General features: G+C 51.6%; 2 long non-coding RNA genes across 2 annotated transcripts; one reads left to right on the top strand and one right to left on the bottom strand.

The window, feature by feature from the left end:
* The first annotated feature begins 5,616 nt into the window (after positions 1 to 5,616).
* On the top strand, positions 5,617 to 7,236 carry LOC122228450. Its single transcript, XR_006206601.1, has 3 exons — positions 5,617 to 5,693; positions 6,211 to 6,381; positions 6,938 to 7,236. It is a non-coding gene; the product is annotated as an uncharacterized LOC122228450 (long non-coding RNA).
* LOC122228449 lies at positions 5,688 to 13,494 on the bottom strand. Its single transcript, XR_006206600.1, has 4 exons — positions 12,985 to 13,494; positions 12,697 to 12,822; positions 10,318 to 10,626; positions 5,688 to 6,105 (listed from the first exon to the last, which is right to left on the bottom strand). It is a non-coding gene; the product is annotated as an uncharacterized LOC122228449 (long non-coding RNA).
* Positions 13,495 to 14,176: the final 682 nt, after the last annotated feature.

Genomic DNA, 14,176 nt, shown 5'->3' with positions numbered 1-14,176 from the left:
ATCTTGGGTACCAACTGCATACGTTGAATGCTGCCAGTCTCAGCAACTGTATCTCATAGGAAGGGAGATCCAAGCATGATCCCATGGAGATTTGGGATGCTCAGGAGGTGACAGTAGGTGACAGTGGGTGTCCCAGACTTCTGATGTGGACAGAGCCTTAGGGGAGACGTGAGTCTACCCCACAGCAGTGATGCAGGGTTGTCATGGAAACTGCTGACAGACCAAGGGAAGCCAAAGACACATGTCCGGTTACCCCAGCTTGTCGCACATGTCCCCTTTCTAGTTAGAGAAGCCAGACCTCACCTTTAATTTTCCCCAACATCTGTCAGAGTCTGGTCAAAGCAGTAGTAGGCACTTAAAAGAGAAGAAGACAGAGTCTGGGAATGGTGGTGGTTGAATAAAGTAGGACCAACTGCCCATCCCTCATCTTCTTCTGTGATGAATGTGGTTGGACCGGATGCAGGACTCAGGGTGCATCTCAGTCATGGTTTGACCAAGGCCCTGGGTCTCTGCCAAGTTCTAGTCCAAGGAGAGACCAGAGAAGAGCTGAGCAGGGTCTCAGGGCTCATGTCAAGAGCATGGGCATAGTGGGTCCCATGTGGCACTCTGCCTGTGACTGGGACACTGTCCTTTTCTGGGACCCCTCTGGGTCCATTTCTGCCCACCATGGTGGGGCCAGATCTATAGTCTTTCTCCTTTATTACAGCAGACACTCCCCTCAGACTTGCCTAGGGAAACAGGACCCACCTTCTATCCTATAGAGGCTATAGGAACAACCTCTGATTAACGCTGGAACTTAAAGTTTGGGGGAGGGGTGTCCTCTTGGCCAGTAGCAAGTTATTGCAAATAGTAAATTTGGAAACAAAACACCTCAACCTCTAATTTTGAACATATTCAGCATGACCCTCATTTTACCTTTTTCCTTTTTCCCCCCATAAGAACTCTTGACTTCAATAAATTGCTGTACATAAAGGGAATCTTAGAAAAGAAAGGAATCTGTATTTCTGGTATCCAATGGTCTGGTCTGTTAGCTTAGTATGTATGGAACTTACTAAATGACAGAAAAATTTCACAGCTGTTCAAATCAGGCTAAAGAAAGGAGGGAAAAGATATTTATGTCACCACAGTAGACAATTAAGGCAACAAATAGGGCTTCTGACAATTACATAAACCAAGGTTTAATAATTTCCAGAACTGTAAGCTAGAGATTTTGTTTAAAAAAAAAGACAAAAAATCATTTTAAAATGGATTTTTAAAAATGGCTAAAATTCCATAACCATAATGCAAATGACTGAGAAAGTCCTGCTGAAATGAAAAAGGCATCACAAATGTAGTCAGATTTTCAGCAGTGGGTCTCCTCCAAACACCTACTGGTGTGTGGTCATTTCCTTTTATTGTCATTTTACTGTTTTTCAAGCTGAGATAATCCCACCAGTTCCTCAAGGAGCTTCTCAAATGCAGGCAGATTCCTGCCCAAACGCAGATTCCTTTCTGCAAAACCCAAGCATACAGGAGGAAGTGGTCATGAGCTCAGCCCAAGGCATCATCCCATGTAATACCCGAGACCCTGGGGCAGGTTTCAGGAGCCTGGAAGCTGTAAGGGCTGTAGGACATGGTGATCAATGCCACTGAAGTGTCCACAGCTTCCTCCACGTAGCCAAATTCAGCCACCAGCTTCATGGACGAAAAGAGCCCATCATGAAGCCAGAAACAGGTTCCAGAGGCCAGGAAGCAGAAGCTGAGACAAATCTCAGAATCACCAGAGGCTGAGAGGTACCAACCATCGAATTGTCTTCCGCTCAGTGGAGAGTTCCAGCTGTTCGTGTTTTTGCTGCAGCTCACAGCCATGCCATGTGGTTGGTATCCTCAGGCTCTTTGATCCCCTTCCCCCACTCTCTCCAGCAACTGGGAAAATACAGCTGGGCAGGGCAGCCATCCCTGCCACATCAGATGATGATGTGTTTCAGCATGAGTTAGAAGAAATGGAAACAGTTTGTTGGCTTTAATAATGGTCCAAAGCGTGCGTGACTACAGGAAGCTCTTTGTGGGTCTGAAATTTAGGGTGTTGAATATTTGCACACAGTCCTTGCCAACCCACAATGCCCCTTGGACGATTTTTGGTGAACCAACGTTTGAACAAATCCAAGGTGCGGTTGGATGGATGGAGCGCCAGACCTGGGATGTTTCCCAGAGGGGGGCCTTGGACCACCAAAGGCATGGTCCTCCAAAAAGTCCTGCAGATGTTGGAATAACTGACTGACTATCCAAATGAGTGAATGAATGAAGGCTGAATGAAGAATAATTTTCTGTGCCTGACAAGGGGATTTAAACCAGTGGAGAAGGTAGAACATCCTTCCCCTGAGAGACCACCACCACAGCTGTGGCTGTCATTCTGTCCTAGCTCCTGAGACTGGGGGTGAAGAAGAATGTATTGGATAGTGAGGGAATTCAATCACTTGAAAGGCTCTTTCAAACCCTAAGAATCTATGACGTGACAGTTGAAGAAGGTCATCAGAACCCACTCACATTGCTATTTCTCTGAGCATAGCCCCTGAGACGCCACTCTCCTTTTTGTAGACCCTTGGACTGAGCATTCTTGCCATGACCCTGCTGTGCTCCGTTTGTGTCCCACATTGGGACTCACCTTCTGGCTTCAGTTCTCTTTATTGCTTGCTCTGAAATTTGGCCTTATGTTCAAGACTCCTAGAAAGAGCCAGTCCCCTGTTTTATGGGGACTTTCCTCTCAGTTTTTTAAAAAAATTCTTTTTAATGTTTATTCATTTTTGAGAGACAGAGACAGAGCACGAGCTGGGAAGGGGCACAGAGAGAAAGGCACACACACACACAGAATCTGAAGCAGGCTCCAGGCTCTGGGCTGTCAGCAGAAAGCCTAACGTGGGGCTCGAACCCACGAACCACGAGATCATGACCTGAGCTGAAGTTGGACGCTCAACCAACTGAGCCACCCAGGAGCCCCCCTCTCAGTTTTAATATTGAATCTGAGTACCACTTCTCCGTCCATCTGTGCATATGATGCTGACGCACTTTGTCAGAGTCAAAGACAGGGTGTTGCTGGATGCCCATTGCTGGGAGGTTTCTTCAGGGCCACCCTACAGAACATCAAACATATTCTGGAGACTTCAAGAGAATGTACAGCCTCTATTTTTACTGTAAGATGGTCAGGGGAGAGATACTGTAGCTTGTAACTTAGGGATATACATTGGCCTCACAGATTCAGACCAGGGGAGGGAAACATAGAGCGAGCTGATCACCACCACCTCCACCTTTGCTCACGGAAGACAGTTCTAATTGATCCCAGAACTCTTTCTCACTGAGCGTAAATGTGATCTCATGTCGCCATGAGATTGGAGCTGACAATCGAGTGAATTTTGTGCTATCCTGACTTTGTCCAGCCAGTTGTGGTATGTGTTTTTTGACAAAACTAAGGGATAATACAGAGTAAGGGACGGTGAGGCTTCTGTGGGACTTACAGTGACACCCAGTAGGGACTGAGAATATTCAGCATATGGGGATTGTCCCGCTCCCACCGTGGCTTGCAGCTTACTTAGGTGTGAAAGGGGCTGCACCTGTCTATGCAGCCCCTTGCCAGGTGTTCAGAAGGTCCCTGCCAGACTGCCCTGCTCCAGCAAGGGATAGAGAGGGACTAGTCATCTGGCCTCAGTTCTGCATCTTGGAGCTGCACATACTTGAGTCTTTGCCTTTGACTCCGGTCCCTAAAGGGACCTGTGCCCCTGATTAGGGTCCTGGTTGGTGGGGGCGGGGGGGGGGGGTCCACAGGAAAGAACACTGGCTCTTGAGGGTCAGCGCTTTAATAAAAAGGGAAAATAGTCCAACAACCTGGTAGGCGGCAAAAACACCAGCCCACCAGTCTCCCAGAAGCACCTTCCTTGTCTTCATATACTGTTCTTGGCAAAGGGCCTCCACACGTGGGCTCCAAATGGCACTCAGGCTTGGCCCCTTTGACGGGCCTGCATATGAAACATGTTCGTTGTGCAGGACTTTGGCTGTAATGGCACTTTGGCTGTAATGGCAGCTGTATAATGATGTGATTATTGGATTCCCCTTGGCTCTGCCCAATCCCTAAAGAAATAAGAATAAATTGGGCAAGGCACATGGCTGGGATCCCATGCAGAGCCATGCAACCCTCTTGGTTGATAGGTCCCAGGTTCACAGTCAGAGGCATGTCCCCATATTATAATGAGGGTGTGTCTGGTGCTCAGATGACCTTCATCATCCTCTCTATGGGGAAGGAGGCAACGTCCAGAGACAGAAGCCCACTGGTCTCTGTGCTTATCCATAGACCCTGTGCCCGAGGGGAGCTCCGGCTTCTCCATATAAATAGCGGAGCACTCTACCAGGACAAAGGCACCTAGTGGAAACTTTCTGGAAGGGATCCTCTTTTGTGGTACAACTGTTGACAGATTTTACTGCTAGAAACCGTGAGAAGGGAAGAACAAGGAAGGAAATTACCAAATACGTGTATATACAAATATGTGTGCTCACAACAAATCTTTAGGCAAAAATATGTATTCCTTACAATGAAATGTGATACGAAACTATAATCGAAATTCTATAGAATTCTATAACAGAATTCTATAATCAAGTAAAAGAAACTGTCCAAATAAGAGTCCCTAATGCTTGACCCTTAAACTGTTAGTCTGGATGGGAAAGGCTTAATAGAAATTTTTAAATCATGTTGAAATTGTCAGGCTGTAACATAGGGTGCGTTGCAAGTTGGGGTTCTCATATTTGTTCCTCTGTTGGACACCTTGAAGATAGACCTCTGTGATATTGTGATTCTTCATAAGAAATATATATCTAGTCTTCGTCCTGGATCTGGGCGCAGAGCTCCTAAAATCCTTGTAATTTCCTAGGTGAAGGTAAGGTGTCTTTTGTCATGTTAATGAGGCGACTTTTGGAAAGCACCTGGATCACTTAAGGATGGGAGGGGGGGAGGGTTTGAGACTGAGTTCCCTTGTCAGCTACTAGTTATTGAATCAGTCGTGCTTGTGTGGTGAAACCTCCACGAAACCCTGAAGGACGGGGTTCGGAGAGCTTTCCAGGTTGGTGAGCACGTGGAGGTGTGGGACAAGTGGCACCGTCAGCACGGACCCTCCGCGTCCCCTCCCCATGCTTTGGTCTATGCATTTCCTCCGTCTGGCTATTCCTGGGTTCCATCCCTCTCTCATAAACTGGCGATCTACTAAGTGAAATTTTCTCCGAGTTCTGTGAGGGGCTCTAGCTACTTGGTTGAACCTGAGGAGGGGTCTTGGGAACCTCTGATCTATAGCAGGTTGGCCCGAAGCACAGGTGACAACCGGGGCTCGGCCACTGGCTATTGTGACAGCGGCCACTCAGCTGGTGTCACAGAATTGCTTGGTGGTGTTGGAAAACCCCACACAGGAAGTGGAATCAGAATCGCAGTCTCCCAGCCCCTGTCTTCTTTGTTAGCACACAGATAATAAGAGGAATTCGATAGACTTCCATTTATAAGAGTCAGCACCCTTTTCTCTTTCTTTCCCGTGTGGCTCAGGAGCCACCAGGTTTTATGGGAGGTTTTCCTTACACGCCTTTATACTCGGGTGGCCTCGGAGACAGAGAACGCGACACAGCATCTTTGGCAGATTCGTCGTGAGTTTACAGATCTGATTTTCGAAACGATCCCTTTCCAGGTGAGGAGCTCCCAGAGCGTCATCCTCCCAGGGCTGGGAAGGCCCTCTTCCCGGGCGGGAATGTGGGCCGGGGGGCCAACACGTCTCCACCGAAAACTGTCTCTGCAGGGCACTGGCCACAGGAAGTTTCCTCTTTCTTGTTTCGGTTTTCTGTGCGAGCGCTATTGAACATATGAGCCCTTCTGGTGTTTCAGGTCTTTTGCAAGAGGACACAGAATAGTGATTTTGATTAACAACAGTAAGAATAATTATAAAAGTGTTCGGGACCCTGCAGGCGGAAGGAGCAGGGTGTGTGAAGGGCCCGGGTGTGAGGGCGCACAGGGCAGGCGGGACAATGAGCCATTCAGTGAGGCTGGAATCCAAGGTGTCCAGGGAGCAGGAGGGAGGTGAGCCTGGTGGGGACCCGTCCGCCCTGCACGGGAACAATGAGACAAGTTTTATTATCTATGCCACATATCATTTCATTTACTCTCTCTGCCATTCCTTGGAATTAGGTAGCCTCATTCTCTCTTTACAGATAAAAACTGAAGTTCAGGGAAGATGATAGTCTTGTTTAAGAGCCTCTAAGGAGCACAAGGGGAAATTTGGGATCTAAAAGCCTGTCTTTCTGGCTTCTCAGTTCCTGAACCTTCATACGTTGATATGCATGTTGAAAACTTAACGCATGCGTATGTGGTGGTTTTTAAGTGTATGTATAAATTCGTTGACTCTCCTTCCCTTAAGAGGTAAAGCTTAACAAACAAACAAAAAAAAAAAAAGAAAGAAAGAAAGAAAAAGTAAAGCTTAGCTCTCTGCCCCTGGGATGTGGGCGGGGCTTAGTGACGTTCTACAGAATCAGAACCTGTGGCACCTGCGACATGTGTGACCTCCAAGGCTAGGTCGTAAAAGACGCTGCTCTCTCTGCCCGTCTTCCTCTCACACTCTGTCTCGATCTCTTTCTCAAAAATAAATACACATTAAAAGAAATGTTTTAAAGAAGCCTGTGGAAGTTTGCAGAGGTCACTGAGTACCCGACAAAGAGGAGAGATAATGATTAGGCTTGCACGGTAGAGAGATGTCCGGTATTTGCAGAAGGAAAGGGTAAAGTGGGTATTACGGGACGCAGCCCCCCAGTGCCTGAGAAGGGAAACGAGAGGTGGGAGAAGGAAGGAAAGATGCAGAGCCAGAAAAGCAGAGCCTAGAAATGCTCAGAGGTGGATATAACAGGACGTGCCCCTTCCTCCAACCTCTTCCTTCACCCTCAGGCTCAGGCATATGTAGTGTTCAAGAATCATTGGCTCACGCGAACGAGTCTGACTTCCGCGAACATCGACGCTAGTCCGTGCAACCACAGAATTTTACAGATGCACAGCCCAGAGAAGTCAAAGGAGAACGTCGAGCTCTACAGAAGAATAAACTCAGTGCTCAGCCCAGACACCTGCACCTGTTTCGGGTGCACAGCGTTACTCACGGGCATCCGTCAGCACTTAGAGTCTGTCACGTTCTGCGCTGAGAGCCTTATTTTCTCAACGGTCCTATCTAATAAATACCTTCACGATCCTCATTTTACGAATTAGAACAGGGGTCAGCAAACTGTGGGCCAAATCTGGCGGCTGCCTGCTTTCTGGGTAACACAACCACGCTCGCTTTTTTATACATTGTCCATGGCTGCTTCTGCACCACAGTGGCCAAGATGAGTAGCTGCTCTCAAGACCTCACGGCCAAAAATCTTTGCTGTCTGGTCCTTAACAAGAAAGGCAAGCCGACCGCTGAGGTAGACCCCGGATCGGGAGGCGGGACCAGCAAGCAGAGTGGTGCAGCCAATCAGAACCGGGGCCGGGTCTGACTTGAGAGCCCTTCAGAGTCTGGCTTTAGTGCTGCTGAACGGGCTCAGGCAGGGCGACCGCCCGGTCAAGGTCGTTATCTGCCTTCCCTTCAGAGCAACACAGAGCAGCTCAGAGAAGCTGGCATTTGAGGTCCATAGAGGCTCCCAGCGTGTCCGAAGAAGGCCAGTGTTGGGGATTGGGGGGCGGTGCACAAACCTAGGCCCCCAGCAGCCCAGCAGGAGGGCCTTGGGAGACTCTAACTGCTGACGTCCGTGCTTATGCTCTGCTTGCCTGCCGGCACAGGAGAGGTGGGCTCCACGCCTCTCCCGGGGACACCTCCGGAGAGAACCCCATGGAGAGAGAACACGTCTGAGCCGCTGGCTGGGATCCGGAGAAGCCGTCCTGGGTCCTGCGCAGGCCGGGCAACAGCACAGACTGCCCCCCGTGCTGTGATGCTCGCATCTACACGCTCTTTCCTTAGGCGGTTTCTGTTTCTGTGCCGAAATACTCATTCTCTTCCGGCATGGGTTTGTTTTTCTTTTTTTTTTAAGCCTGCCTTTGATGGGGTTCAGGCTGGCCGGCCGAGCCCAGGGGCGGATCACGGGGAGCACAGCAGAGAGGCGTGGAGTGCAAGGGGGGGGGACGCAGCCAGGCTCACCCTGCACCCGTGGGAGCCTAAAAGTGAGGCAGGTGGGAGACAAAGGTATACACTGGAAATATACCAAGAGCCCAGAGCCAAGAAGGATCCAACAGCCGTTGATTCCAGTGGGCAGGGGATGGGAAGGGTCCTGCCAACGAGCAGCTTTGTCTAGACACCCTGGATCTGCCCTGCGAGCCCCACGCACCGCTCTGGGCTCTACGGCTTGGTCTGCGGCAACGGGAGTCAGCAGAGATGCTAGAAACTAACATTGTTGGTCTGGGTCTGCTCAGGGAAGAGGGCTCTCCGGGCTCCTGCCCCGCCAAGCAGAGCGGTGGGTAGCTGGTGCATGCCTGAGGATCCCACAGCCTCCCCTTCCACTTCTAGATTCTTCTTCCTCTGAGCCCAAAGGGTGTAGTCTCCAGGAGCTCCCGGTTCAAGTGTGCATCGTCCTGGGGCAGAGGCGGGTCCCCGAACGATGCAGGCAAGAGCTAGTGCTTCAGCGGGTTGGCGGGATGTGATTCCGGGTAGCGGGGAGGCAGGTGAACTCAGTTCATGTATTTATGAAGGTCCCACGATGGGTCCGATCTAGTGGTGGGGGATAGAAAAGCAAGACGAACGAGACGCGGGCTCTGTCCCAAGGCACTTACGTTCTAGTAAGAGCTGTAAACAAGGACAGGAGATGGGGCAGAATAGTGCCTCCTTCCAGAGACGGCCATGTCCTAATCCCCCCACCTCATGTGGCAACAAGCAGATGTGAGGACGTTAAAGACCTCGTGTGAGGGGGCACTTTAGAGGAAAGCAGGAGGGTCAGAGTCCAAGAGATGTGACCGGACAAGCAGAAAGCAGAAGTCAGAGTGGCTGGATGTGGGAAGGACTTAACCCTTCATGCTGTCTTTGCAGGAGGAGGAAGGGAACTCAAGTCAAGGGACACAGGCAGCCTCTAGAAGCCAAAAAGGGTGGCGGTGTGGATCCCCCCCTAGAGCCTCCGGAAAGGAGTGCGATCCTGCGGACACCTTGGTTTTAGCCCAGGGAGACCCAGGATGGGCGTCTGGCTTCCAGAACTGCAAAATAATAAATTTGCATTGCTTTAAGCCACTGAACTTACAGTAATTTGTTATGGCAGTGATAGCAGGCGCATATGCAGGGCCAGACATGGCAGTGTCCCTGGGGGCTGTGGGAGCACCTGTTAGCTCAGGTTTCAGGGAACCTGCCTGGAAAAGAGGCCCACGTTGGGTTTTGATGGATGAATAGGAGTTGGACGGTCCCAGAGGGAGCCCATTCCAAGCAGACGGAAGGCAGGAGAAGCACAGTGATATACAATGAACGCCATGAGGTAGATGGGGGGCCCCCAAACCTGGGGCAACAAAGCACGAAGAGGAAAGGAGGAGAAAGGATGAAGCAGAGGATATGTGCAGGGAACCTGTCCACACGTGCCTTTAGGTGGCACAGGTAAGGCAGCGGGTCACGAACCTACATGGTGTTTTCCTTTAAATCACATGCTTTAGAAAGAAACACTTGAATGACATCTGTCAACAGCTGGCTTAACCATCTTCACTGGCTATTAACTAGTTATTAAATCTATCACTTCATTAAAAGCAAAAGGGGTGCCTGGGTAGCTCAGTCTGTTAAGCGTCTGACTTCAGCTCAGGGTCTCGAGGTTCGTGAGTTCGGGCCCCGCTCGGAGCCTGGAACCCGCTGCAGATTCCCTGCTTCAGATTCTGGGTCTCCCTGTCTCTCTCTGCCCCTCCCCTGCTCTTGCGTTCTTATTCTCTCTCTCTCTCTCAAAAATAAATAAGTAAACATTTTTTAAAAAAGTAAAAAAAAACTACCAGCTGTTCAGTCAACACGTGAAATGTACGTGTCACATTACCATTCTGACATTTTAAAATAAATTTAACAGGGACGCAGACAGAATCGAGTCATTGCATTATCTTGTAAGTGCGTTGCCCCAGTTTTCGGCAGAAATACCCAACGCGCTGGGAAAGCCTGGAAAAGAGCCCCGGGGCCCTCGGATGAACCGCCTGCTAATTTTGTAAGAATACGGTTATCGGCCCCCAAACACAGAGCAGTGACACCTGTCCTGGGTGGGGCAGAGGCTTTGACTTGACTCCAGCTCTGTCACCCGCTGCCTGGGGACTCTGGGGAAGCCACTTCAACTTTCTGACCTCAGTTTCCCCACCTGTAAAGTAGGGTTGTGGTGACACCAAGGTCCTTGCATTCTGAATCTTAAAGAAAATAATGAAGGAAAATGAAGAATGTCTCCCGTAGCGTGGTGCTCAGTGCTAGGCTCCTCAAGGTGCAGCTGATGCGGAAATAAGCCTGACTGTCGGCCCCGTGCGTCAGGCACAGAGCAGCCGGCTTTGCGGGAGTAGATGCCGCGAGATCCTGGGGTCGCCACCGGTGGCCGGGTACTTCCAATCGGAGAATCACGGAGACATGCCTCGTCTGCATTTGGGTGCTCGGGGCCAGTTGAGCAGGCAGGCCTGAGCTGAAAAATCATGAGGAAGCAAATTTCCAAACAAACCCAGATTCCCATGGAAAAGAATGGAAAAAGGTCAGGGGGTTGGACTTATTGGCTGCTGTCCCCTCCCTGGGCTGTGCCCCTGGTTGGTTTTCCTGTGCCCTTGGCTCCTCGTGACCCGCTCCCAGAGTCCTTGGCAAGCCCGCCTCGCTGGCCTTACGGGCGAGCTTCCCTGACGCCAGGGTCATCTGAGATGTCACCGTGGAGACTGCCAGACCTCCCCGGAGCTGACCTCTTCTGTCCTCATTTCCAGGCCATTAGCATCCACCCCAGACACGCACCCACCTTGTCGGGGGACTCCCCTCATCTAGATTTCATCAGAATGTGTTTACAGATATATTGTATTTCATGGGTGAACATTTTCGAGCAGAGCCGGCTCCAGGATGCTGGCGGGGCAAAAATCACTCAAACTACTCATAGGTAGCGTCGGCTGCTTCCGACTTCTGGTTGGAGTCTAACTAAGGTCATCGAGGCCACCTGCAAGTAACTGGAGGCAAAGGGACAGCAGACCCGCGGCTCCTCTAACTGCCTCTGTCTCCACTGCTGACCGTTTTCACTTTCCACTCACATCTGTACTAAACCCACGGCTGGTCTAGCTGACACCCCCAGGGAACGTTCCGTTTCCCTTTCCCACTCACTGCAATGCCTCGTGTTCCCATCCTTCAGGGACCCATCATCTTTTTTTAGAGTCTGGACGGCACACCGGCAGAGAGCTAAGTGTGGGAACACACAGTGACCGAAGCAAAGCCCCTGCCCTGGGTGTGCTCATGGCCAGACAGGGGAGACACACCCCACCCAGGTGAGTAGGTGATAAGGGACTGTGGTGGGTGCAACTTAAAGGTAAAGAACTAATAGCTCTATGGGGGAAGCGGCATCGTGGAAGGCTTCCTAGAGGAGGTGATAGTCTTTCTCATCTTGACCATGTGGACTCTGAAGTTCCTGTGAAATGCCCAGATACAGATGCCCAAGAGGCAGGTCCACGGAGCTGGAAGTTCAGGAATGGGATCTGAGTGGAGTGCTCCCCGGGGACATTGTCGGCCCCCCGAAATCCATAGATGGAGCTCTCACTCTGTGGCCATCTCTCTGTCTGTGGTCACGTGGGATCTCCTTCCTCCCGAATTCCCTGGCCTTTCTCCACATATGTCCCCTTGGTCATTGGAAGCATCTGACATCACCACTGCCTGGCCCCTGTGTCCCGACCCCCTCCCTGGTGCAGCCCTCCTGGCCTGGTTCCCCTCCTCACTCTCTGCACTTTGTTTCCTCCTTTCCCTCCTCCCTTCGTCCCATCCGTTTATCAATAACCGATCCAAAGGTCCATTAAGCTCTTAAATGTGAGAGACTCGGCCTGGAGCAGGACAAAGGTCCAGTAGGGAGACAGAAGGGACAGTAGAGAGACTGGGGACGGTGCAAACATGACTAAGACCTGGCCGGGAACCGAGGAGTTTGCCGCGTACTTGGTGAGGCCAGATGAACATGGGTGAAAAGGAAGCAAGGAACAGAAGGCAACGTGTGAAAAATGCAAAGAGAAGGTCACGTGTGGGGGGGGTTCAGAGCAGGGAGGGGCCATTTCTGGTAGTGAGGGGTCAGGAAGACTTCTTTCAGGAGAAGACTTTCATCTCTGGGGATCGTGGGGATCACCCTCCCTTTATGTCCCCCAAGGGGGCCTCTAGGATTATACTTGTCCCCGGGGGGCTGCTACCTGTTTGGTTCTGCCTCCTCCCCTAGACTGTAAGCCCCAAGAGGCCAGGAACCACATCCTGTTGACCGCTGTGCACCTGCTTCCTGGCCCAGCCTGGGACCCGAGCAGGCACAGCAAATGCGGGTCGCGGTGAATCGTTCTAGTAGCCTTTGCCCGTGCCTCAGCCTCTAGCATTCCGTTTCTTACACCCTCCATCAGGAAATGCATCAGATCCTGGCAACAGCTGTCCGTTCTGGGTACGTGAGGTTGAGCCCACATCCCTCGCTGTGCATCGCGGACGGCCTGCCCAGCATCGTATCAAGCCCCGCCTGTCCCGAGCCAGCCGCGTGATCCCTCACCAAAAGGGACCTGACTTGGTGTTATCCCTTCACCCGCCAAAAATCCGGCTTCGGAGAAGGGTGGTGTGCAGGTAGCTGATGTTGGGAGGTCAACCAGGTAGAGGGATAGGGATCCGGGAAGAGTACCTAGGGAGAGACGAAAAGCCCGTGCAGTCAGTGTGATACACCCTGCCATCTGATATCAAGCTGGTCACCACCCCCCCCACCCCCCCACCGCCAGCGGGACATGGTGAGGACAAAAGGGCGTGATTCGGAATGGTCCACGCGTGGGATGAAACGGAGACTCACCCGCCACCAGTGCCCATCTCCCCACGGCTGAGCGTTGGTCCACGAGATGTCAGCCCTCCTAAACGTCACAGGTGCCCACGCAGGAGTGCCAGCCAGGTTCCCACGGGCACGGCCTCTTAGGCATCCGGGTTCCCTCACTGGGATGTCTGTAGCTCTTCCTCATTGCTGCCCCCCCCCCACTCCTTCCAGCTAAACTTCCTTCTTTCCATCTTTCCTTGGATGTCTCTGAAACGCAGCCCCCCGTCTCACATCCGCTGCTCTGTCAGTCTAGACACTCAACTCCGCACGTTTGGATTCGCTTAGTCTCCCCCCGAGGGGCTTGACCGCCTCATTTATTCCCTCTCCGTCCATCTTCACGTTGATGCCATATTGGTTCCCCCGAATACTGTCCCCATGTCACCCCATGATCAAAGCCATGGCTGCCTTCTCCCAGCACAGTTGGAACACTATGCCAAGGGCCTTTGGAGGGACTTAGAGCGTCTGCCAGCCGGGACGGGGTCTCACCAGAAACCAACCCTGTCAGCCCCGGGACCCTGCACTTCCAGCCTCCAGAACTGGGAGAAAGTTAGCTCCTGCCGTGTCAGCTGCCCAGCCTGTGGCATTCTGCTGTGGCGGCCCGAGCACAGCAACGAATCAAACAGCAGAGTGAGGTTCTAGGAATCAGCTAACCCTGAGGTTCTGGGGCAGAGCTGGGAGGGGGAAGGACCCGGCTCTGGCCGGGTGGGGAGGAGGGTGCTCTGGGAAAGGTGTGACCCACAAAGGACACAGAAAACAGGTGTGACACCCCAATTAGGATCATCAGGCTGCTGTTATTACTGGTTTCACCAAAGGGACTATTCACGTTGACAAAGGGAGGTTCAGGGAAAATATGGAGGCTCATTCCAGACTCTCCACCCTTGACTCCCCTTCCCATCGCCCTTACTCTGGCTGCACCCGGGTGCTTGCGCTTCTAACTGGGACCCCACTCTGCGGCCCAGCCATATAGCCAGCGCCTAGACTAAGGCCTCCGCCATGTCGGCCCCAAGACCACAGAAAGGATTCTGGAAAGCTGGCTCTGCACACACGTTCTTAATTGCGTTACGTATAGTGTTAATTTCTCGTTCTCTCTGCCTGCTCCCTGGGTGGTAAGAAGAAGCCAGATTACGCCACAATGTTGTTGAGCATTGTCGTTGCCACGGTGACCGAGTGCCAC

The sequence above is a fragment of the Panthera leo genome, chromosome C1 (genome assembly GCF_018350215.1).
Source record: "Panthera leo isolate Ple1 chromosome C1, P.leo_Ple1_pat1.1, whole genome shotgun sequence".
NCBI classification, from domain to species: domain Eukaryota; kingdom Metazoa; phylum Chordata; class Mammalia; order Carnivora; family Felidae; genus Panthera; species Panthera leo.
This window is presented reverse-complemented; position numbering and strand designations above follow the sequence as displayed.